Below are 24963 nucleotides of genomic sequence, written 5' to 3' on the forward strand. Positions count from 1 at the left end.
GAAGTGGAATGTCGCGTACGACGTTTTGTGCAGGAACGGATTCTGGGCAAACCTTCCTTGTAAAGTTAAAAATCCAACGGTCAGAGTATTCCTCACTTTCGTTTGTATGGTTCCAGCCACGCATTTTCCTAGCCGTATTACGAAGAGTGCTCATAGCGGTCTCCCTTGACAAACCATTGACGAACTTCCGCCAATATCCACGATTTTTTGCTTTAATCAAACCTTTTAGTTTGGCTTCTAGAGCTTAGTACTTTCGAAACCATTCTACTAATCCAGTTTTTCTGAATTTTTCGAAAGCGGATGACCTTTGAACACTCCTTGTCTTGAAGTGCGCTTTCGTAGATCAAACCTGACATAAAGTTATACTTTTCGAGTGGAGGAAGTTCATGCATTGAAACGATTGCTTCAGATATTATTTCCGCAAATTTTCTCCAGTCAATATTTTTCGTGAGGTCATACGATATATTGACTGACTCACGAGAACTTGATCCATTTGCGGTCGATAAAATTATTGGTAGGTGATCACTACCGTGGGGATCTTGGAATGCCTCTAGCATGCTTGCCCGTGCAGGAGGGTTGGCTATTCTAGATGCTTCCCCAGTATTCAAAACTGTCAATTTGAAATTGTCGCACAGATCATAAAACAAAGTGGCACGGTTGTCATCGTAGAGTGATCCCCATGCTGTTCCATGGGAGTTGAGGCCACCTAAGATTAGCCGCGGTTTCGGCAATGCCTCGATGATATCAAAAAACTGATGGCGGCCAACCATAGTTCTGGGAGGCATATATATAAACCAGGTCCACCAGGTCAGAAATCGCAAACAAGCCAGATTGTGGCTGTTGCCTCGACCGCGAAAAACGAACAGACGGGTTGGGTACTGCTCCGGGAAGTGCTGAGAATCCCTGGTGCGTAGAAGAACCGGTTAAACCAGGGGGTACTTGCTTCGGTCTATTCTCAGCACGTTCGATTCGAGTTTTCATTCCAACTTGGGAAGTTTCGGTTTTTGACGTAGGATTACGTCTTTCGGGAACATATTGGGGTACAAATTGAAAATCGAAAATCGATTACATCGTGAAAATTGTCCAATTTCAAACGCTTATTGCTCAGTCATTTCATGATGGATTGATGACATTTTTGCGTCAATCGATTTCGGTACTCCATAACAATTTTTTATATTGAAGAAAATAATATATGTCATGAAACTAACTATCGAACAATTGAAAAATCTGATCCCCTATCCTAACGGAAATACCCACTTCTGATTGGTCGAAATTGACGACACATGCGGCGAGTCCCTATCAGAGACATCAAAACCAAGCTGCCTGGGGGAAATCGGCATTGCAAATATATGAAATTCGGGGGCATCTTCATATTGCAAGTAAGGAGAACGATACGAATAATTCTAACAAATAAAATTTAAATTTGGAGTTTCAATGTTGGTTGCTTCGTGTAATTTCATATAAATGTGAAAAATTCAGCACAAGTGTAAGTGTAAAATTGTATATGGTAGCAGTTGTGTGTGATTGAAAATGGCTATATATCAATATCAATATGAAACGATTTATTTCAATTTTCATAAATAAAAACCAAGGTGTGTTCCCGCTCGAGAACGAGTCGTTTGGTTTAAGCTGTCTGTTTTGTTGTGCTCATTTTCATCCAAGGAAAGTTTATACGGCGAGAAAAAATGGAAAAGTGGAAAAATATTAGAAAAAGTGATTACTCTACATATAGTATTAGGTTAGTTCAATTACAATTCGCATTAGGTTGAATAAACACTCAGAAAGTAAAAATTATAAAAGAAAATTACCTTTTCCATTTCAAATATGTTTCTATGGTGAGAAAAAATGATGATTGTGTTCGGTATTGGTAATTATCTTATATTACATTGGTGAGTTTTTTTGTCTTTGGGCCTGATTCTCGAATACACTACGAATACACTTCACGGTGGAAACGGTATGAAACGCATTCGCGATGACAACGGTACGGTGTCGACATCTGGATGCGAGATTAGTTTCCCACTAAATTTATCATTATATCAAATTATCTTCAGATGAGATTTTTGTATGGGATTATTATACCACATGAAGAAAACAAAGTTTTCCACTCACATTGAATACCAATTTGATACGAAGAAGATAATTTTCATTAATGATTTTCTATTTGAAAAGTGCTCATTCTGCCTGAAAACTCATCATTATCTTCGACACTTCACTAACTCGTAAAACGTAGGTCAATGGCGTGCCGTTCATTTCGTTTCCACCGTGAAGTGTATTCGAGAATCAGGGCCTTTATTTCATCCATACATAACACAGCAGGCATCTCGTCTAGGATCACAGAGGGCAGTTTCATATCTCGTTCCACTTCGGTATCTTTTATCTGATACGTACCATCCAACGACTGTTTACCATCCTTCTGTCATCATCACTCGGTAAACACTGGAGGAGTGAACAAACAATACCCAACAACCAAACAAAACGGCCCTTTTCAGGAGGCCACTAAATCATTATCAGAGAGTTTAACTATGTAATTCTTCAAACATATCCAAAATCAACAGATAGCTTAACGGAATCCTACGTCAACTATGCGGTCGTGTCTCGGACACAACCTTCCTGTAACTTTTTTTTCTGGGGAGTGATGGAGAAGAAGTAATTTTTCATTTCCTGATGGCATTCTGCCATGTACCGGAACTTCCTGCATTGGGAGCGTCAGCAACAGGCTCGTCGTTCTGCAGAATGGAGTAGGGATTGTCCTGAGTCGTTGGCACGGAACTCTTAAGCATTTCTGCATAAGTCCGCCTGGAACGTTCCTTTAGGGAACGCTTGATTTTTTCTCCTCGTTGTATGTACACCTGGCATTGAGTAAAATCATGAGGAGTCCCGCCGCAATGAAGACACTTGCGCTCATTCGCGCAAGAATTCTCATCATGGCTCTCTCCACAATCTGCGTAACGTTTTTTTTTTTTTTTGCAACAATAGGCGGCCGTGTGACCGAGTTGCATTTCATTACCCGGAGTACAAACAATCGAACAGGTAAACGAAGTGCTCCTTTTCCAACGTAGCTTGGAAGGGCGGAATCCTCAAAAGTCACACGAAAAGAGTTTGGCCGAGAATTTGATTGAGAACTCTTTTGTCATTTTTATGTGACACAGGTTTCAGTCGATCGCATGCAAGAATCTTCACAGTTTCGAGTGAGGAGTTCTTAAAGAGACCGACACCTTCGAGTATCTCTTTTCGAGTCAAACCCTTTTCATGTATAACACCGTCTATTTCAATGTCGCAACAGGGTACTCAATCGCAAAGAGATCACAGCGCGTTATTTTATTCGCTTGGGTCCTGCTGGAGACGACAATTCGTAATTTGTCTGGCCCCATCCGAGTAATCTCGGTAACATCGGAAAAATTCTGTGTCAGTTCTTTTGAGATGCGAATGACGTTAAGAGGTTTGGATTTTCCTCTAAAGTATACAATAAATGAGCTTTTGGCGTACTCAGGGTATTCTTTTAGACGAAAGTCCTGCTTTTCGTCAGATTCTTCATCTTCGGAGCTTTCTATTTCGTATACAGAATTTTCCATCTTCAAGTTCTGTTTCATCCTCCTGCTCTTCAGGAGGAGGTTCGTTATCAGATATATTCTTTGGCGTGGATGGGGGATCCTCCCCGCCCGCTGTCATATTAATAAAATCGAAGTAGTAGACAACTGTTCGATATGAACAGAATATAATAATTTGAAAAATATAAATTAGTAAAAGAAATGCCATTTCTATGTTAGTTAGTGTTGACATTTTATTTATCTCAATTTTTGTTACTATGTGTAATTTGAAAATGAAAAAAGTTCCAATAAAAGTTCAACTGTGATGTAAGAAAAATGGACATCCCTAATGCCAACGCAACTTTTTATGAGCTTTACTTCGCTCGCAGCGCACCAAATGAAAAAAAAATATACAGACAAACCTTTTTTGTGCGGGGGATAGGGACCGCACAAAAAAGGTCGCATAAAAAAAATCGTGCAAAACTTCACCAGCAGCTTTAAAAAATCGTGTTCGGTACACATTTTGAAAAAAGACTTTTTTTGTGCGGTAGATAGGGACCGCATAAAAAAGTTTCCTCCAAGAAAATAACTCAAATCCACGCCATTCCCCATTCAATTTCCTTTTGTTTTCCTGCTTTGCGATGGGACACTTTGCCTTTCCGGTCACGCGTGGCTGTTTTGTGCTTTTAGTTGCATGTCGACACGTGTTTCTGTTAGAAATCATGTCATGCAAAAAATTAGAGCTTTTGATGAGAGAAGGGGAATGATTTCAGTAGTGGATAATTGAGACGAAAAAATGTTTTTTTCACACTGGAATGCATATAAACCATCGAAAAAAACTGAATGGACGATAACTTCGTCAAATATGCTTCTTTTCATACAGCGCACAAAAAAAATCGCACAAAAGAAAACCGCACAAGAACAGAAAATCGCACAAAAGAAATTCGCACAAAAAAAACCGCACAAAAACAGGTTTTACTGTACACTAGAAACGGATGTAAAAGAAAACCTGTATCGGATCAAATATAAGTTCGACCAACCTGCTTGCGAGTTGTCGAAGTAATAGTAATAAGCAAAGCTAATAATAAAGCCACATCACCAATCCGATTTGATAAAGCAGTTAATATCCCCGCATTATAAGATTTCACATTTTGGAAATAAATTACTAAACAATAATAAACTAATCCAACCCATCACCCATACTACATATTGACAAGCGTTGTTAGTCCATTTTTTTTTTATAAATTCGTTTATTTTTACAGGCTCAGTTATATAAGTTTAAAGGAGCCGAAATCTTAAATATATTTTTAAAACTATATATATGAACAATTTTCTTAAATCTATGGTTAGTAATGTGGGAAACCGATTACTCGCGGTGTACTCGAGTTTAGGAGGGTGACATATTTTTCTCAGGAAAAGGATGGGGTATAAGGAAATTATTACAATGTTGATAATCACACACACTCAATTCTTAAATCTATTCGTACATCTGTTGTGAATTTACATTTCATTCTCCTGTTTATAGCAAGCGGACCAATTACTCACAAAGGAAGAAATGGAGGGTATAAGGATATAAGGATAATCACACACGAACATCGATAGATTTAAGGAAAACATATATTTGGGACATATAATCAAGGTCTAACCGAGCCAACACATCTCTCACCGGCACATTGGGCTGTCTTCCTCTAGCCCGAAGGGAGTTCTCTAAATTCGATCTGGCGACAAGATACACCTCGCACGACCAAACAACGTGCTCGATGTCGTGGTAACCTCGGCCACAAACGCAGATATTGCTGCCGGCCAGATTGAAACGAAAGAGTAGCGCGTCTAACGAACAGTGATTGGACATGAGTCGGGAGAAGGTGCGAATAAAGTCCCGACTCAAGTCCAGACTTTTGAACCATGGTTTGAGGCTAACCTTAGGGATAATCGAGTGAAGCCACCGGCCCAATTCATCTTCGTTCCATTTGCGTTGCCAGTTAGCGATGGTAGTTTTACGGACTAAAGAGTAAAATTCATTGAAGGCGATTTGACGCTGATAAATATCGCCTTCAATCGCACCTACTTTTGCTAATGAGTCAGCCACACAAAGGTAATGACATAACAGCGTCTGGATAAAAAACTCAAAATTTCTCGTATTCTCTCAAGGAAGTACGGCGAGTGCTTTTCCGGCCTCACTGAACGGATAGCTTCGACGGAGCTAAGACTATCCGTTACAATGTAATACAGGTAAACTTCGATATAACGTACATTTCACTTTCAAAATTGTACTTTGTATCGAATTGTACGTAATATCGAAGCATATTAAAGTACTCACAAACGTATTCTATAATACATTATTGTGTTGCTGTTTTAGTAAAGTTAATGAATAACTTCAATCAGAAGACGAAGCCAGCCTTTCTCATGATGTTTTCCTTCGTACTGTTGATTATAGCCTGATTCATTTAGAATCCGGAATCACAAAACCAGCTGTATTTCGGGATGTATTGAAGGTACAAAACTTGTTTTAGCATCACAATACAGGTAATTCATTGTTCTATCAGAAAAAAAAATATTGAAAAAAAATTCCTTTGCACTTTGGAAATGTGTACGTTATATCGAGGTAAAATGTACGTTATATCGAGTGACGTTATATCGAGGGTACGTTATAACGAGGGTACGTTATATCGAAGTTTCCCTGTAGTGTTCAACAGGTCGTGAGGCGACGCTGTCCAGCGCCCAGTGTATCGCTGCCAATTCAGCAATATACACTGAGCAAGGAAACTGAAGACTATGGGAGGTGCTGAAAATTTTGTTGAACACTCCAAATCCTGTGAACTCGTTTATAGTGGACCCATCAGTAATGTACATATTATCACAATTGATACCCCCATACTTTGCATCGAAGATCGTTGGAGCGATCCTCGATCGTTGATAAGTTAGTCCATTTGATGTTTGCGGTAATGAAAATGATCTTCGTTCAAAAGCGTCAATGGATTTTAATGTGATAAAACGCACTCCTATATCGTCTTCTATCTATATAAATAAAAATGGATCACCGAATGTGTTGATAAGAGCGAAACTCGAGGAAGGAATCATCCGATTTAGGGCTGCCTTTATTCTGTCATATTTTCTTATCATACATTTATTCCATGTAACGGAGAAACATGTTATTTGCTAGTGGTTGAAAAGTCTTGAACAAGAATTGTGTCTGAAATTAATCTGATAGTACTAGGAATTTTATAGTAAAAGGATAGATTAGAAGATCAATCAATGAACAGTTCTGCGATTGCTCCTATGAACGTGCGCTTAGTAAGAAAACGTGGATGTGATAACGAAAAAATAAATTTTGGGCGGGACGAAGTTTGCCGGGTCAGCTAGTTACTGAATAGATATAGTCGATGACCGATGGTGATGATAAAAGAGAATGAGCCTTATCTTTGGTCAGCATTTATAGGCTAAGCCAAGTCCCCATATTCCCACTCTATGGATTGAAGAGAACTAATCGTAACGCATACTACTGTTCAATATGAATTTGAAATTCGCCTTAACAATCATTTTGCATAATAATCTGACCAAATTCCATTCTACCTAATTTTCAATTTCCTAGAATTACCCCCAGTATTGCAATCAAAGACGTAGTTTTACATCGAAATACCCCAACTGCTTCCGCTCGATGTGAGCAGCAATCACTCGACAAACAATAGCTTTTTCTTCGCTTTCTTCATGTTTCACATTTACCTCGATCGAGGTACAATTCAGAAACAAACAATCACAACAACAACGGTAACAAAACTCTCGTTTTTGTTCACTATCCTTTCATTCAGAAGGCTCATTCTCGGTTAAGTTGCAATGATTGCAATCCGTTATTTCTCATTTCTATACCGCATGGAATTTCCTTCCGCATGGCCCATGTTGAATGTTCTAAAATGTTTTGCCGGCCACAGCTGGCAGCCCTGTGTCCGCACCGCTTTTCTATCCGTTAATCAAATTTCCAGAAGGCAACACAACACAAAACCCAGAGAAATCTCGGTTACAGAAAGCTGCTTGGGGTTTCGTGCTGTCCTCTTTTGTCCTCGGCCTCGGCTTCAATGGGGCGGAAAATGTCCACCGCCGGACGGACCGGATTAGACCAAACCAAAGTGAGCGAGGAGGAAGACGAGGGAAAACAGGACTTCGTCCAAGCCGGGTGGAGATTTGTGGTGATCGACGCAAAAAAAAAACCGGACGGATTCCGAGGACAACATGACAACACAACCAATCAATACCTGCGCCTGGCCCACATTGTGTTGTGCAGTGACAGGCAACATTCACCGTCATCTTCCCTGGCATGCCCTGTATGTGTGCTTGTGTGTGTATGTGTGTGAGACTGCCAGCCCAATGATTTGACGGAATTGTGCCCAGATATTGAAAATGAGTCCCTCCGTGTGTGGGGGGGTTTCCCGTTAACCTCGGAGACCCGATGATGGAGCGAAAGAGAAAATTGTACGACTCACCACTGTGGCGTTGATAAAGGGATGTCACGTGGAAAATGTGGACGAATCGGGCGGAAAAATTACCTTGTTCGATGCGGTCTGTCCTCTGAAAAGAAAGATAGAAAAGACGAGAGATATTAGTCTGAGGAAGATGAATCGTTGCTTCGCTGGAAATTGGGTATTTATCCCATGACATTTTATATCAAATAAAAGAAAATAAATTGATTGCCCGGTTAGAAACATGGATCCCTCCAATCCCATGAAAGCCTTCATGAAATCATGAAACCTTTTTGCTATCTTTTGTACCGCACAAAGATTAGGGTTATGTGATATTGCTGGTAATTACAGATTATTTGTGGGGAAAATGGAAAAGAGCGATCATCTCAATTCACTTTTCCAGCCGCGGGAAAAAATTGACCAATCATTCCGCTTTCAACAACAACAGCCCGGAGCGAGGAGGTCAATCATGGCCAATCCTTTCGCCCCCTCGTCAGTTATCGCACTCCCCAACCGTCATAATCATAATTAAAATTATTCACTTCTCAACAGGCAATCTGAAAAATAAGGGTTCTCTGAAAAATGGGCCATCACACGGCATAATCCGCAATAAGTTCATTAAAAACGACCTCTTCTTGCTTGCGATTCTTTCTCAACAATGGTCGAACTGCAGGCAGTAGCGTGGGCTTTGGACCTGGACCGGGGGCTGGAATCCGGAGCGCGTGTGTTATTCCAGAGACTTTTGGCTGTTTGTGGATGAAAAAAAAAATCGACGCCACAAAGAGATGCCCCTATGGGATCGTGCTGCGAAGCCAAGAGTGGATGAATTTTTCATTCACCTGTGGGAATCCATTTTCACCCCAAATCCCCTTCCGAATGAGCAGTTTTCACCTCATCCTGAGTTTACCTTCAACCCCACACCCTCCCCCCCCCTCTAAAAACTCATCTGGCAATGGCGATGGTGGTGGTGGTGATGAATGCATGATTGCGAACAATGGATAGCCTGGACGGAACAATATCGCACCGGAGATTCGACTCGGATGCCGTTTGAGAAGCAAAGATATACAGAAGGGACATCCGAATCCTGCAATGGGGATCGTAATCTCTAGGCAGGGTGAAATGGAACAAACACAAACAAAGTCAACGGAAACGAGAATCATGATGCTTCTTTCCTGGGAGATAATATCAAAATTAGATTTTTAATTCGTAATTTCTGGCCTTCGCAACGCGCTGCACCAAAAGGGTGTGGCCTCCCTCGTGGGCACTCACAAACGGCACTCATTTGAAGGAGAGAGCGCGGCATAGCTAAATTATGCACGTGGCGCCGGGAATTACAACGGATGAAGCAATTTATGGCACGGAGAAAGGTTTGCCGGGATTTTTTTTTTCACGAAGTGAGTTAATGACGGTTTTTCAGCTTTGCGCTTCTTTTTTTGAATTGAGAATTAAGCTATTTGGTAACATACTGTTCGAACCCTTCTCGTATGGAATGCTAAGAATCTGTTATCTCTTAATAATACGCATTTCGAGGTTGAGATGGTGCGTTTCGGGTATTCTTGTATTTGGGTACGTTTCAGTACAGGAATAATTTGGCGGAAACGGTTGTTGTGCGCGAAATGACTTTTTGTCGCATTTTTGACTAATAATTTTTCTTTACCTTTTTTACGTATACAAATAGGAAACGAATTCTCGTTCAGAAAAAAAAATGTAATTAATTCTTGACCAAAGCGGAATATGCGCTTGTTCTTATGAATGACAAATCGAATATAGAAGAGCCTGTTCGAAATACTGAATATGTAAACCAAGAAGTATTTTTTTTTATCTGTATTATAGTGATTTTCAACTCATTTGGCTGGTTCGTCACTTTTTACTTCCATTTTTGGAAGAATGTCGGGAGTGAGAATTGAACTCGTGACCTTTAGAGTGAGAGACATAGATGTTACCACTACGCCAGATCGCCTCCCAAACCAAGAAGTAGTCATGACATCTGTCTCCGCCTAGATAGGTTCTAAGCGGAGTTCCAGAGTGTTGAGATGAGTAGAGTAGAGAATCCTGTCTACCGCGACAATATGTCTCCGCCCACAGAGGTTTCTGAGCAGAGTTCTAGTAGTAGAGATGAGACCAGAGTTGAGAGTAGACTGGCTACCCGTGGTGCGGTGAGATGAGAACGAATATAGCCAAAGCTGGTTGGTTATACTGATCGGTGGTTTATTTGCAACTGAACTGTTCTGAACATTTCTTGCCCTATTTATACGATTGGTCCCATAGTCATTTGAATAGCGGTTGCGTCTAGGATATTCGCCATAAACAATTACACTTTGTATAGCGGATTCGTTTCCATCCGTTTCAATCTTTTGACAATTTGTTTGTTATTGTTTATGTGTTGTGATGGTTGTTTTGTGTTGTTTCCTACCGCTAGTGGTAAGTATTATACATGATACAACTAACTAATGTTCTTTCCAGGTAATTGCTCCTGTTAGAGAAGGTAAGTGACAATACGTATTCATATATATATATAGCAGTACTAATTGTTTTGTTTTACAGGTGCGGAACCAGGTTTTGCGCTGCGAAGTTAATCGTGTTTATAGTGAGTTAGGTGTTCTGTAGTTTGTTTTGCTGTGCCAATAAAGTGTTTTTTAATAAATAAATTGTGTGTGTTTTATGTGTTCGGACTGGGCCGTAACAACATCCAATCATCAACCTAAAGTCATTATCAACCTTTTGGCCATGTGCCATACAAATGAAACACATTTTTTTTTTAATAACTAGAGAATTAATCAAGCAAACGAAGCCAAATTCAGCGAGTGGACGTTTTAGGGTACAATAAATGTTCCTATGGCGGATAAACACACCTTCCCCCTCTCTAAGGGAAGGAGCTGCCATACAAATGAAACACAAAATTCTTTATAACTCGAGAATTAATTAAGCAAACGAACCCAAATTCGGTGAATGGACGTTTTGGGGTACAATAAAAGTTTCTATGGCGGATAGACACAGTTTCCCCCTCTCTAAGGGGAGGGGCTGTCATTCAAATGAAACACAAATTTCTTCATAACTCGAGAATTAATCAAGCAAACGAATCCAAATTTGACATGTGGAGGTTTTCGGATGCATTAAATGTTAGTATGGTGGATAGACACTCCTCCCCCCCCCCTCTCTAAGGAAGGGCTACCATACAAATGGAATAAAAATTTCAGCATAACTCGAGAATTAATCAAGCAAACGAACTCAAATTTGGCATGTGGAGGTTTTAGGGGAAATCAATATTTCTATGTAGGATAGAGATTCCTCCCTTTCTAAAGGAGGGGGGAAGGTTGTTTTGCTAAATGAATTTTGGGCGGGACGAAGTTTGCCGGGTCAGCTAGTGAATAATAAAATTAGTATAATTTTTTTTATTTTTCATTATGACCCATGATTTAACCCCTCGAGTCTACTTTTCGTGGGGTGGCGTTAAGTGTCTTGCCTATACAGGTAAGCTAGCAAGGATTGTGGCATTGGTGAGATATCGAGCAAATGCTCGAAATAGTGGTGAAACCGTTCAACCGTAGTCGTTTGTAAGAAATTATATACGAAAAGTAAATGACAGACAACAATTCATCGGTTCAAAAAAATAACATGGATATTTTCAAATGTTTCATTTCCAGTTCCGGGTCCATTGTTTTGATTTTTTCATCCAAGTGCGATCCATCATGATCATGAGGAAGTATTGAGCCAGCTAACTCCCGGGAAATAGGAGGCATCCGACGTTTAACTCGGCTGAAAGTACTGCGTCGTGGAAAATAGGTAGCAACGAATATCGCATCAAGATTCAATTGATTTAAAGGATAAATCGAAAATATCTATGATCTTTCTATAACAAGGGTTCTCGTCTGGTCCTCCATCCACATTAATTAGTAGCCTCGAGTTCAGGCAGCTCGTACACCCTTTTGAAATCGAACCCATGAGAAAATGCGTTCGAAGAACAGTGCCTTTCTGAACGAACTGCAACGTACATTGAACCACTGCAATTAACTGATTCAACATGAATAAGGTGCCCTAGCTTTATTTTACATCCTACGATAAAAAACGGAATAAGCTTAGGTATAGGAAGCACGACAAAATCATGATCCGGAAGATGACCGCGATATTCGAGATGCATTCATCGGTGCAGCTTACTGGCTGTTTTACTGTTTTACCATCATGGCTCAGGAAGCACACCTCATTCGGTCCCAGAATCGATGCTCGCTGCTCAAGCATTTAGGAGCGAGGGCATTTATTGATTATAAAAATGATTTTTTGGTGCACAACCTTAACACCTGCTTCACCGTAGCGTCAGTTCAATGCATATTGCATCAATGCATTGAACTGACGCTACGGTGACGCTACGGTGAAGCACCGAAAAATCATTTTAATAATCAATAAATGCCCTCGCTCCTAAATGCTTGAGCAGCGAGCATCGATTCAAAGTCAAAGGCACAAACGAAGCATTTATGATGACGAAAAACAAACAATGTCAGCTGCTTGGAAAAAGGCTGAATATTTGCCTCAGCAGAGATTCATTACTAATACCCTAGCGCAAATATTTCCCTCCCGTTATCTATCCTCCTTGTCGCCACGTTCGAATCGACATGTTCACCCGCAACAGCGCAATACGTACGCAAGACGCACGCACGTACACACACAAATATCCACATATCAATGGCTTGAAGCAATTAAATATGCACACACTTATCTCCGTTTTGCGCTGTTCTCAACAGAAGTCCTTTTGACGTAGGATTACGTCTTTCGGGAACATATTGGGGTACAAATTGAAAATCGAAAATCGAGCACATCGTGAAAATTGTCCAATTTCAAACGCTTATTGCTCAGTCATTTCATGATAGATTGATGAAATTGTTGCGTCAATCGATTTCGGCACTATATAACAATTTTTTATATATGATAAAATAACATATATCATGAAACTAACTTTCGAACAATTGAAAAATCTCAACCCCTATCTTAACGGAAATAACCACTTCTGATTGGTCGAAATTGAAAACACATGCGGCGGGTCCCTAACAGAGACATCAAGATCAAGCTGCCTGGGGGAAATCGGCATTGCAAATACATGAAAGTAGGGGGAGCTTTTGTTGCACCGTTCCCTAACGGTGACATAAAAACCAAGGTGCCCGGGGGAAATCGGTATTGCAAGTACATGCTATTCGGGGGCATTCTTATAGTGTGAGTAAGGTGAGTGCTACGATTAATTCTAGCAAATAAAATTTCAATTTGGAACTTTAATGTTGGTTGCTTTGTGATATTCCATATCAATGATCGATCGTGTATTGTGAAAATATTAACACAAATGTAAGTGTAAAATTGTATATGGTAGCAGTTGTGTTAAAAATGACTTAAAATACGAAACGATTTATTTCAATTTTCATAAATAAAAACCAAGGTGTGTTCCCGTTCGAGAGCTGGTAGTTCGGTTGAAGCCGTCTGTTTTGTTGTGTTCATTTTCAACCAAGAAAATTTCATACGGCGAGAAAAATTGGAAAAGTGAAGAAATATTCGGAAAAGTGATTTCTCATATGCTCTATGTATAGTATTAGGTGTTGTTAGTCCAATCAAAATTCGTATAAGGGCGAATAAAAGGTTGAATTAACACTCCGAAAATGAAAATTATAAAAGAAAACTACCTTTTCTATTTCAAATATGTTTCTCTATATAAAAAGTAACGTGTTTTTACTGATTAGAAAAATTGATAATTGTATTCGGTATTGATAGTTATATTATATTACATTTGTGAGTTTTTTTTTCTATATTTCATTCATACATAACACAGGAGGCATCTCGTCTAGGGCCACAGAGGGCGATTTTAATCATATCTCATTCTCCGTCGGCATCTTCTATCTGATACGCACCATCCAACGAATTTTTACCACCTTTCTGTCATCATCACTGTCGTCATCACTTGATAAATACCGGTGGAATGAACAAACAATACCCAACAACCAAACGAACGACCCTTTTCAGGGCCACAAAATCATTGTCAAAGAGTTTAACGATGTAATTCTTTAAACATATCCAAAATCAACAGATATTCTAACGGAATCCTACGTCAACTATGCGGTCGTGTCTCGGACACAACCCTCCTGTGACTTTTTTATATCGCAAATTAAAATTTTATTTTGTAAATAAAAAAAGAGTACTAATTTTTCTTCTCAGTGTATATTTTTTTCAAATTAAACCAACAATACTCTATAACTCTTTCTAACCCACTATTTCGGTACGACTCATATTTTTTGAGATATAAGTTATCAAAAATTTCTCTTACTAAAATCGATACTACCTTTTCAAAAGTTACACTTGAGTCAAAAAATGAACTATAATGATGTATTCAGAAAAGTTGTTGGAAATTATAAGCAACTTCATAAAATTTCATGAACATGACGGATAAGCATATTAAAAGGGATTATTTACTATAAAAAAACAATAAATTAGAAATATTTGTTTAAATATCTCGAGAATGGCTGCATTTAGAAGGAGATTGATAGTAACCTTTTTTATTTTAAATTACATCAGAATTCATAATTTGTGATTAAAAATGACTGCTAACATACAAAAACTCGAAGTTTCGAAAATTCCTAAGAATTCGATGTTCCACAAAGTTCGTCAAAAATAGTTTTACCATCTTGGGCCCATTTTTTGAATTTTCTACATGACTTCAATTTTGTATGAAAAAATTAAAAAAAAAATTAAAAAAATATGCTTGGATTTTGGATATTGAAAATTGAATTTTTATTTTGTTCATAAAAAAAAGTACTAATTTTGTGACTCGCTGTGGCAACGAATCGCTAAACAGGAAGGTTTAGCCGAACAAGATGGGGATATCGAGTGATAACAAAACAATAAACTCTTTAGATTGAAGATAATTTTGTGATCCTGAAAAGGACCCTTTTTAGCCTGCATGTGAATCCAACGAGCGAACAAATCGTAATGAATGTATTTTTTTGCCATCGCTCCCTTTTAACGCTCATTCGTTCGTCTCGTTGGACTCGCCCCTCTGGCTGAGTCTGCCGATTTGTCTCTATCCTGTGAGTGTGTACCGCTAGAGTATAAAACACGCGGACCCCAAAAAAATATCTTATTTTCTTTCAAACCGTAAACCCGTGTGGTTGTACGGCATCGGCATCGTGGACGTAACAAAGGAGGACAAGTTAAGGGAAAGGAAAAGTCTCACTCGAACCGTGCAGGTCTCCAGTTCCCTGTTGGTCGCATTCACTGATTGCTCCGCAAGGGTAACTAGGCCGAACGGATTGGTGCCGGAGCACCAATATACCTAACAGCGATTATAGAGTTTCGGCCGTCGGAGTGCTCGAGTTGGCTTGCAAAGCTGCTCACGACAATCAGAAAACCCGCATCAAGAACAGAGCAGCTTCGGTTCGGCGCTCATCAAGGCAACAATTAGTTTCAGTGAGTGGCAAAGTGTTTCTCCGGCACGTCGCATTAAATGTAATTTACTGAACAACATGTTACAAGCTGGATGGGAAGAAATTTTCCAACTGTGAAGCTGTGGCGAGTGGCAAACGCAATAGCTAAACAGGAAGGTTTAACCGTACAAGATTGGAATATCGAGTGATAACAAAAACACCAAAGGTTCTTTTCAGAACCATCAACATATTCATAAAGAGTAAACAGTAAACTAATCCATTTTTCAGGTAGATAAGTAGGTATTCACGTAGGAGAAGAAAATAAAACAATATATTTAAAATATATATTTAACAAAAGCTGTCCCCTTTGTATAGTCCTACGTCACTCCGGTTATGTCCCCGACATTATCCACCCGTCTTTTTGAGATATAAATTATCAAAGATTTCTTTTACTAAAATCGATACGCCCTTTTCAAAAGTTAAGCTTCAGTCAAAAAATTCCCAATTGCTGTGAAAAACTCATATTTCCTCCAACCCAAACTGAATACACATTTTCATTGGAATCAAAAATACAATTTTTTAAAATCGGCATTTTTAGGACGATTTCATTTGGAATTGCTGCATTTTTAACACTCATGAACCACACCGACCAGTCGAAAACATAATTGGAGGAGTTGTACTATGCATTTCAATCCCGATATCGCAAAAAACATTAATTTCATGGGATGAATTGAATAGCAAATTGTATTAAAATTATCAACCAGCTTTCATTTGGTTCCCAGAACGTTCCTGTAGGACCTTCCCTCACAGAGATATTTCAGTTTGAATGAAAAATTACTCCTTCAGCTTTGCTGATAAATTATTCAATAAACAGCCATCGCACCGCAAATCGAAAGGCAGTTTTGAAAACTCCAATAAATTCCATACATGGATAATGTGTTACTTTGGTGAAAAAAAAGTTTTTTAAATTTTTTGTAACAATTTCAAAAAAGTGCCACAAACTAAATTTTTATAGTGCTTTACAAAATCCACTGTAACCCTGCAAATATCGCAGTAAGTTCTAATGTTTGCAGAAAAATTTTTAGCCTGGAGTATTGACGAGTTTACGTTAGAATTGCAACCAGATGGCGCAGCGAGTAAAATGATGATGTTTTGTTTTTTTTTTTGGTATGGAGTTGGTTTAATTTGTTTTGAAAAATCATAAATTTTCTACAAATGCCCCGGATTCAAGTGTTATTTGTACGCTGAAAAGGTTAGAAAATCATCATTTTACATTGGTTCATTCATAACATATGACGAATAATTATAGAAATTTATGAAAATAATCACGACCGAATCGTGCTGTTCAATGCGTAAAATAAACAAACACCCTCACTTTTGTGGTTCTGAGCTCTAATGTAGATGTCGCAAAAGCTGATTCAGCTTTGCGCTTCGCGCAATTGCCTAACACCTGTGAACGTTTCATATTGATACATTCTGCCGTTTTTTCTAGCCGATTTTTCATTTGCCCACTACATCTTCACACACCAAGATAAAAATATGTACGTAAAATATACTAATAGCTGAATTGAAGCTCTAATTGTTGTTTCAATGTATATCCCATCGATATGCGTTGATTTTTCACCATGTTAAAGCATGTCAAAAATCACCTAAAAATTCCGACTTCGCATTCTGTTCTAATTTTTTTGACGAGAGTATATTATACAAATGCTATACAAGCATTTGGGAGAAGTATATTTTCTGTTATTTTTATGCTCATTTAATGGAATAAATCGAGATTCCAAAACATGTGCTAAAAATTAATTTTAGGTGTAGAAACCAAATTTTCTATGACTGAGCGCAAGTGAAACTCTGCGCGTGGAAAGCCTCAAACGTTCACTGTTCCGTTCCCAGGAAGAAATCCGGAATTCCCTACAAAACAAAAAAAAAACCTCAGGCAATCGATTTTAATGACAACCCCAGGAAGCTGGCTAACCAATTTATGGGTGAACTATATGAACCGCCTCATTTTCAATAAGTAACTACAGCTAATATCGCCTGAGGCCTTCGCCGGAAAAAGATGGTCCCCAGCGAAGCCGGGCCGCAGCAGAAGACACACCGAAACGGTCGTAAAACCATTTTCGCAAGTAATCGAAACTTTCATCCCGGGAAAAATTTCCCGTTCTAAGCGCCCTCTAACATCGCCGCCCTCCCGTCGGTTCGCAACGCTATGCCGATGCCGGAGGGCTCCCGCATAATCTTGATGGTAATAACTCAAACAATTTTATTAGCATTTAATATGCAACCGAAAATCTGGCTGCTGTTCCCTTATCGAGATCGGAGCGGCGAATCCGAACAAAGGCACGGTGGCAGTGGCTGGCTTCGGAGAGATGGTGTAGAAGTATTCGCCGGAGGGGCCTTGCCTCCGACAGATAACCGCAGCCCAGGCATACCGATTTAAGAGCCAATCGAGATAATTAAACCGGAATATCGAGATAGGAGCGCTCTGCGATCTTGAGTCCACAAACAAGCCAGCAAAAAATAGATACTAGTGCTGAAACGTTCCGATGAAATATAATGCTCTCTCCGTGGCGCCATCTCAAAATGGGCAGGCGCAGAGTATGGAGGGAGAATCTGAAATTTAAAACCGAAAGACGTGAATCAAAATTGCTGTTTAGATAAAGACAACAGTGGTTTGTGTTTGCATCTCTGCGCTGACCCAGTGGTGCAATAATTTCCGTTGCTTGCAAATAATCCATAGAATAGTTCGTCCTCCGCCCCAAAACAAGTGGGAGCATATTTTCGTAGAAAGAAGAAACCCCGATCATTCATTATTGCCGAGCTCACTCCTGGTCCCGAGTGTAAATAAAGTTAGACTTGGAGCTGAGCTCAATACGAGCGATATTTGGCCATCGCTGTGAAATTCGCCTGCCGCTGGTGTTGACACAGATATCTCCCTTTATCAGCAGTTTTGTTTTTCCAGCGATCGTCAAACAGACGTCACAAGAGAAGGAGAAAGCGGAGGAAAAACACAGATTTCGGCAAAACTTCATTCCACGACAGCAGCAGCAGCAATACAGCAAAACTACTCCGACAGTAACCACCCACCACCCTCTCGGTCCCACCGGGAGTGAGTGTGAAAGTCTGGGGAAGGATATGTGTCGTCACTTCTGAATGGAATTAGTGGACACTGTGTGGCCCACAGTTGGTAGAATTTCTCGAGTAGAACTGTCCGGTCGGGGCGCTCGGATCCAACTTGGCTGCCAACTAGCCAAACCGGAGGCAACAACAGACCGATTAAGCAATTTTCCTGCTGCGACGAGCGAATGTTGCTCTGTGTGTTTAGGCTTCCCAGAGAGTTCGTGTAGATCCAAACACACAGACACATGCTGCGCCCGACTGGGTCGTAACCTCTGTCGCTAACAAACACACGCCATGGTTCCACCGGGACCGGTCACAATTTGCGGTCCATCCTGGGTCGATGGCCCCAGCCTTAGACGAGCAAAAAAAAAACACACACACACACACACAGGGCACAGAGCTGCAGTACCGAGGTTGATTTATTATTTTTACTTTTGTAAGATTGATAAAAAGCCAGATCCTGAATGGATGTTGAAGACGATATACTGAGTTTGCAGAGCCATCGAAAACTGAGCATGGAATGGTTGGGAGAATTTCCTGTTCAATACATGAGACAAGTGAATAGATAAGCTATAATATTTCGAATCGCATCAAGCGAAAAGTATAGAAACGATTTTTAATGCATTTTACTGGAAAAGTTACACGATTTCCAGAAAACAAACGACTTAATCGTAAAATTCAGAGTAACAATCCTGTATGAATTGTGTTCAAAAAAGATGTTTTTGACTTGTCCGAGGTTCATGCGATAGCGGCATCTATACTGATTCAGAATTTTGTTTCAGATAACCAGATTTTTTAATCAGTTTTATTTAGCTTGCCCTGTTTGTATATTTGTAACGTGTCTGTAGCGCATTGATAGAAATTTGCAGTCACTATAAAACTGCGTATTTCATGGTCTTGAAAATCCAAGATGACGGCCGCTACAAAACAACGGATAACATGTTTTCTCAAAACCTAATCAATATGGGGTTTTCCAAAACCCTATCAATATGGATATCAAATAACGGGTGTTAACTAAAAAATGAGAATTTTTTCAATCACATATAAAAAAAATTTTTTTCATCGATTTCAGTATTTTTTATTAATAACATAATGTATTTTCTTCAAAAAAAATGTCAGTGAATGTTTGAGTAAGGGCCGTGGTCTGCTGTTCGACGCAACTTTGTCGCGATGCTCTCACAAGAACGTTGTACGGCACTTACGTCCATTTTCCGGATACAATTCCGGATTCTTGTAGTCAGTTGCTTCGTGTCCTTGGCCCTCCAATTGTTTTTATACACTAGGGCACTGAGTGAGCCAAAGAAATCCTCTATTGGGCGGCACTGGGGCAAGTTTGTTGGGTTACGATCTTTCGGCACGAACGGTATCTTTTTCTCCTCAAGATACGCCAGCGTCTTCTTGGCGTAATGGCGTAAAGACGCCTTGTCCGGCCAGAAGACGTACTTCCCATCCGCGTGATGCTCGTTCAGGAACGGCAGCAGGATTTTATCGAGGCACTCTTCTCGATAGATTTGTTGGTTGGTTGTTGGTTAAACCAAGGCTTTGAAATGTTTCGGTCTGAAATGGCGATGTACAACATAACCTTTTTTTAAAACGTGTGCTTGAACTTGTATTTCACTTCAGGCGGTGTGGATGACTTGTCGCTGGAGTAGTAATTATCATTTCCTGGAATATGCGTTTTGGACAGCGGAAAATAGCTTTCGTCGTCCAGAACGAAAGACGTCCCGCGGTATTTTTTGGTCACCCACCGACACTGTGATTCAACCGTCCCAATCTGCTCCTCCATGTACTCCGGCGACCCTGTCTTCTTCCTGCAGACGATTCCTTCCATCTTGAGGGTCCGATGGATCAATACGTGGGAGCAGCCATATTTCCGGCGTCACGCAGGCTGGTTGCGTCCATGTTGTCAAACAGCTTCTCTAACGATGTCTTACTCTGCTTCGTCATTATCGTCACCGGACGACCACTTCCGACCTTCCACTCTACGTTCAGGGAACCCAGGATACGATATACCGTACTGAAAGAAAAAAATTTCTTCCTTAAAATGTGCCACCGTGAACTTTTTTCCTTGCTGGAAATGCGTTTCGTAGAACCGTACAATGCGTTCGCGGAGCACGTGCTGTTTCGACGCCATCTTTGCTTTGACTAAATTCAAACTAGCAAAACCAAACACGCCTACTGTTTCTAGGGAGCCGAAAGAGCAATTTTCTCGGAGAAAGAAAATTGTACGCTCTTTATTAGAGTTACTGAAAGGTATTGAAAAAAATTCTCTCTCTCTCTCTCTCTCTCTCTCTCTATATATATATATATATATATATATATATATATATATATATATATATATATATATATGTATATATATATATATATATATATATATATATATATATATATATATATATATATATATATATATATATATATATATATATATATTTCGTGAAAATTGGTAGTTTTGTTCTTTATTTCTTTGTCCTAAAATAATAGATCCGTATTTTTTTATTTTTCGTCAGGGTGCCCATTTTCATTATTTTAGGCTGATCTGAAATATCGACTTTCCACTTTTTTCCGAAAATGACATTGACAATGATTTAGATGGTCGACATATCAAACTAAAGCTAATTAGCTATTCATTCTTGGAAACATGCTACGCTTGCGAAAATTCCCGGTTTTGGTTATTTTTTTTTTATAAATTCGTTTATTTTTACAGGCTCAGTTACATAAGTTTAAAGGAGCCGAAATCTTAAATATATTTTTAAAACTATATATATGAACAATTTTCTTAAATCTATGGTTAGTAATGTGGGAAACCGATTACTCGCGGTGTACTCGAGTTTAGGAGGGTGACATATTTTTCTCAGGAAAAGGATGGGGTATAAGGAAATTATTACAATGTTGATAATCACACACACTCAATTCTTAAATCTATTCGTACATCTGTTGTGAATTTACATTTCATTCTCCTGTATATAGTAAGCGGACCAATTACTCACAAAGGAAGAAATGGAGGGTATAAGGATATAAGGATAATCACACACGAACATCGATAGATTTAAGGAAAACATATATTTGAGACATGTAATCAAGGTCTAACCGAGCCAACACATCTCTCACCGGCACATTGGGCTGCCTTCCTCTAGCCCGAGGTTTTGGTTATGTCATTATTGATTGTATTCGTTTTTTTTTTTTGTTTTCGTGGTCTAGGGACCAAAGGCGCTTTATTTGTTTATATTTTGACGTAGCACTACGTCTTTCATTTCTATACCGGGGTGTAAAATCAAAGTTTCGAAAACGGAACCGTTACGCCGGAGACCGAGATTTTGAGCGTTAATAGCTCCTAAACAGCTGAACGAAATGGTATGATAAACACTTCATTCGAAAGATAAAATGTCTACGCGTTATATACTTGTTACTTTTTCATCCAAAAACTTGTTTCAATAGCCTTAAAATTGCTTTCAAAACAGGCTATTGAAATCACCAATCGGTATATAAGCGAGCGCCGCTCGTAAACCCACTCAGTTATAATTGAACAGCGACTGGAGCATGTTGTCGCTATTGTGATGAAGTTAACTTCGTTTATCATGAAAGCGCTGATGAACGGTGTTACCAAGAGCCTGTTTGTACACCTTAGGCCAGAAGGGAATCCATCAGGAGGAGAGTGATGCCACGATTCCGCTTCAAACATCGGAGTAGCCGCCACACACACATACACGCGCGGAACTCTCGTTGCTATCATCGTTGCTGAAAAATAATCTACCAGTTCCCCTGGGAATTGAAAAATACATTCATGCGAAAGAGTTTATTTTAATGTTTTCTATCCATACAACACTGCAACCAAATACATTTGGTTTTGTGATTTTTCAAACAATCGCAATTGACAGGAAAGCTTCTATTATTTTTCCCCATCAGTAGATAATTTTCGTATCCAATATTGGCATGCATAACATGAAGAACGGAAAAATTTTCACATCGCCAAAATCATGTAATTTTCGAGTAATTATTTGCTTCCTACTCATATAATGCTGCGACCAAATACATTTCGTTTTGGATTTTTTAATCAAGTGCAATCAAAGTAAGACCACGTCTTTCGGCAATTTATTAGAGGTGCAATGAATCTTGAGGAATTCCCGCTCTACGCGCACTGGCAAACGATGTTTACTCAACAATTTCTCAAATGAGAAATGTGTGTTGTGAGAAAGGATTAGCGAACGCAAAAACGACAAACGGGAGAAAGAGATTTTTGGAGGTTGAAGAAAATTGGCAGAAAACATCTTCATTTTATCTTTCGAATAATGTGATTCATACCACTTCGTTTTGCCAGAAAGAGATTATTATTGCTCAAAGAAGGAATCGAGTCCTCCGAGGAAATTACCCAGCGCAAATTAGAGTCGACTATCGATTGCGGCATTCGTACACAAATAATTTTATAATGCAGTTTCATCAAAGTGATTTCTTCGATATGGGGAAATATTCACTACATAATGTCATGTATTTCATATTCTTCATTATCAAATCCATATCCATGGCTCCTATCGGTATCGAATTATCATTAACACCACGATTTTCGCTAAATGCTCATTTCAGTTCGGCCTGCAAAAAACTTTTCTGAACTCTAATCCATCAAATTTGGAGCCCTGAAAAGGGCTGTTGATTATATGCTAAGCTAATATAGCACGCTCTCCACGGATACTATGGGCCAGCTGGATGTCCTTGGGCATGATGTGACGCGTTCACACAAATTGGTATCTTCTAATAAGCCTCCTGCAGCGTCATAACCGCGGAACTTTGGAAGCGCAAGTCGGTTTTGAAGTCCTGAGCAATTCCACGAATCAAATGCTGCAAAGGTAGATTGCGGATCAGCAATTCGGTCGACTTCTGATAGCGACGAATTTCACGGAAAGTTCCCGGTCGATAGCGATGTGGTCACACTCCTCGCGGCTGGTGCACTTATCCGAGCTGCTTTCGTGGTGCCTTACCACTGAAAGACTAACGAGCTGTGTGCTTGGTCCCACACAAACGAGTCCTCACGGTGCGAGAGTAGAGTAAGAAATGAACGAAAGCAAAGGAAGCATCTTATTATAAGCCATACAAGTCCAGAATGTAAATGCCACCCTCTTTATTATATAAGCTTACTGTATACTTACTTCGATGTTATTCGTTTCTCTCTCAGAGTAAGCTACGAATATAATAAGGGTGGGGTTTACATTTTATACTTTTATGGTTTATAAAATGTGTCTGCACGATCTTACCAGGTACCTAAGTTTAGAAGACCGTGTTAGGGAAACGCATTCTAGACTGTACAAAGGTAAGCGAGTACAAAAGTACTCGCAGTTTGCATGTATTTTCAATGCCGATTTCCCCAGACACCTTGGTTTAGAAGTCTTTATAGGTAATCAGATTTCAGTCGGAACAAAAATACTCTCGACCTGCATGAATTTGCAATCCCAATTTTCCTAGACACCTTGGTTTTGAAGCCTGTGTTGAGGAAACATATTTTAGTCGGAACAAAAATGCCCTCGACTTGCATGTGTTTGCAATGCCAATTTCCCCTCGCTCCATGGATTTGAAGTCTGTGTTAGGGAAACACATTTCAGTCGGAACAAAAATGCCCCCGAATGCATGAATTCGCAATGCAAATTTTCCCAAGCTCCTTGGATTTGAAGTCTGTGTTAAGGATACACATTTCAATCGGAACAAAAATACCCCCGAGTTGCATGTATTTGCAATGCCAACTTCCCCACGCTCCTTGGATTTGAAGTCTGTGTTAGGGAAACACATTTCGGTGGGAACAAAAGCTCCCCCTACTTTCATGTATTTGCAATGTCGGTTTCGCCAATGCTGCTTGGTTTTAAAGTCTGTGTTAGGGACACATTTCGGAGAGAACAAAAGTCCCCCTACTTTCATGTATTTGCAATTCCGATTTCCCCAAGGCTGCTTGGTTTTGAAGTCTGTGTTGGGGAAACCGTAAAGCGGGCCAATCAAAAAGAGGCAGTAAGGGCGTTTAGATAACGCTTTATATTTTACAGTTATTCAATTATAATTACCTAATGGAAAATAACACTTTACTAATTGCGATAGATGCGTAGAAATATTCCCTATCAATTGATGCAAACATCTTTCCGATCCAGTAAGAAATGTTCGAGTTATAAGCATTCGGAATCTTTAATTTTTTCCTGCATGTTCTGTGTTTATGTTTTCATTTTACCCCCCATATATTCCGGTTAGACGTAGTCCCACGTCAATAACGAAAACATGATTCAAACTTTCTGCAACTGTAGTGTTTTTGCAAAAAAAACAGCTAATTGGCTTTGATTTGATACGTCGATCATCTGAATCGGTCCAGTAGTTCAAAAGTTATGAATTTTTGAAAAAAGTCATTTTTGGCAAAAATGCAAAAAGAATTGATTTATTGGACCATTGCTTAACTTTGAAAAATCATAACTCAAAAACGAAAAAAATGCCTCTCTA

General features: G+C 39.4%; 1 protein-coding gene across 4 annotated transcripts in view; it reads right to left on the reverse strand.

Moving 5' to 3' along the window:
- LOC129762166 (uncharacterized) overlaps window positions 1–24963 on the reverse strand; it is a 709571-nt gene that overhangs the window by 439174 nt on the left and 245434 nt on the right. For all 4 annotated transcript variants that reach the window (XM_055760172.1, XM_055760176.1, XM_055760173.1 and 1 more), the window contains one exon: window positions 8069–8090. The gene's annotated coding sequence lies outside the window, so the exon portion shown is untranslated. The remainder of the gene's footprint in view (window positions 1–8068; window positions 8091–24963) is intronic.

Source organism: Toxorhynchites rutilus, chromosome 1, assembly GCF_029784135.1.
Source record: "Toxorhynchites rutilus septentrionalis strain SRP chromosome 1, ASM2978413v1, whole genome shotgun sequence".
Taxonomy (NCBI): Eukaryota; Metazoa; Arthropoda; class Insecta; order Diptera; family Culicidae; genus Toxorhynchites; species Toxorhynchites rutilus.